The sequence below is a fragment of the Perca fluviatilis genome, chromosome 21 (assembly GCF_010015445.1).
Source record: "Perca fluviatilis chromosome 21, GENO_Pfluv_1.0, whole genome shotgun sequence".
Lineage (NCBI taxonomy): Eukaryota > Metazoa > Chordata > Actinopteri > Perciformes > Percidae > Perca > Perca fluviatilis.
The window spans coordinates 29,472,218-29,474,538 of NC_053132.1; the positions used below are offsets into that span (position 1 = coordinate 29,472,218).

Genomic DNA, 2,321 nt, shown 5'->3' on the forward strand with positions numbered 1-2,321 from the left:
TTTATTGAAAACTTATTGAAACAACCTTATTGCACATATTGAACCTGAAACCAAAAAGGCCTATATATTACTGCCTATAAAACAACATTAATTAGGAAATAAAATAAATAAAAATAATAAATAAATAAAATCAGTTTCACAAATTTCTTATGGCTCTATCTGCAGTTTTTCCAGAGTAATTTCAAGTGAAAACATTTTCTACAGGCAAACAACAGCCAAAAGTTATTTACTTCCAAAAACAAATGCAAAAAATGAAACCGCATTAAAAACTGAAAATGAAATGAAAATGCTCACTGGTCTGAGCCAGATGCTTGGTTTCTCATCTTGGATACAAGTTCATCAATGTCTGGGGTCAGGCTCTGAGCTGAGGAAATCCTCAGGATTGAGTGAAGGTGTTCATCAATAAGACGACTCTTGTGTGAAGTTTTGTTTATCTTCATCAAAGAGAAGAGTTGTTCACACAAGTATGTGCTGCCAAACATAGATAGCGTTTGAGCAGCCTGGGAGCGCAGCTGGGGCATTGTATCGGGGATGAAACGTGGAAATTCTGCAGCACCCACAGACTCGTATTTTGCCTTCAGTGTGTCACTACATTGGAGCTCAATCAGCTCCATTTGGAGGTTTGATCATGCGCTTTCCACGTCGGCTGTAAATGGATTACTGAGCAGTTCAAACCTGCTTTTTTGGGCTTCAAAATCGGCAAATCGCTGTGTGAAGTCAGCACCAAGTATGCCGAGTTTTTCAGCAAACTGTGTAGTTGGGAAAATGGTGGCAGCGACCTGCTCTTTCATTGTTTGGCAGTGCGGAAAATAGCTCAAGTTTTCCTGCAGCGTCTGCGTCTCCCACAGGCGCAGCTTGGTTTTAAAAGCCCTCACTGTAGCGTACATGTCAGTGATGACACGGCCCCGCCCCTGAAGCTGCAGGTTGAGCGCATTCAGGTGGCTCATGATGTCACACAGAAACGCCACTTCACACAGAAACTTTTTATTTCGGAGCTCTGTTGTGTCTTTCCCTTTGCTTTCCATGAACTCACAGATCTCCTCACGCAACTCGAAAAATCTTTCCAGCACCTTTCCCTGGCTTAGCCATCGCACCTCTGTGTGATAGGGCAAGTCACCATATTCTGAACTTAACTCCGCCAGAAAAGACTTGAACTGGCGGTGATTTAAACCTTTGACTCTGATAAAGTTAACCGCTCGTGTTATGATGCTCATCACATGTTCCATTTTCAAGGCTTTGCCACACAAGGATTCCTGGTGTATGATGCAGTGATAAGCTGTCAGCTCACCTGTGACGTTTTCCTCCTGCACCTTTTCTCGGATCCTCCCCACCAATCCACTTTTTTGACCGCACATCGCAGGCGCTCCATCTGTTTTCAGTCCCACAAGTTTATCCCACGGCAACCCCATTTTATCTACACATCTGGACACGTCTTCAAAGAGATCTTTCCCCAAAGTTGTGCCATGCATTGAGTGTAATCCCAAAAACTCTTCTGTTACGCACAGGCTTGAGTCCACTCCACGGATGAAAATTGACAGCTGGGCAGTATCAGAAGTGTCGGTGCTCTCATCCACAGCAAGGGAGTATGCGATGAAATCTTTTCCCTTTCTCACAAGCTGTTGTTGGAGATTGGCAGCAAGGTGACGCACACGGTCAGCAACAGTGTTTCGGCTCAGGCTCACATTTAAAAATGCTTGCCTTTTTTCTGGGCACACGGCGTCGCAAACTTTAATCATGCAGTTTTTGACAAATTCCCCCTCGGTAAAGGGCCGGGCTGATTTTGCAACCTCTGCTGCCACAATAAAACTGTCCTTAACAGCAGCCTCGCTTTGTGATTTGGCTTTAGTGAACATAGTCTGCTGTGACACCAGACTTCTTTTTAACTCTTCTACCTTCTGTAGCCTTTGTGTCATGTCCAGATGCTTGTATTTGTCGTGGTTCTTCGTTTCATAGTGTCTTCTTATGTTGTATTCTTTCATTACAGACACACTGTCTCCGCACAGGAGACACACAGCTTTGTCCTTTACATGCGCGAACATATACTGTGCCTCCCACCTGTCTTGAAAACCCCTGTTTTCAAAGTCCACCTTTCGTTTAGACATTTTTAGGGGAGAGGGTTAGTTGACGATTGGGGCACGCTTTCGCGGGCCTGTGATTGACGTGCCGACGCACGGCAAGTGCATTGTGAGATTTGTACTATTATGGTGGTGCGTGCGATATACCGGCGGGCCAGCTCTAATAGTAAATACATTTTGTCATGCGGGCCAAAGATAATTAATTCGCGGGCCGGATGTGGCCCGCGGGCCTTGAGTTTGACACGT

General features: G+C 44.9%; 1 pseudogene; it reads right to left on the reverse strand.

Annotated features, from left to right (window-relative positions):
- Positions 1–290: 290 nt before the first annotated feature.
- On the reverse strand, positions 291–2,102 carry LOC120550784 (annotated as a pseudogene).
- Between the last annotated feature and the right edge of the window lie 219 nt (positions 2,103–2,321).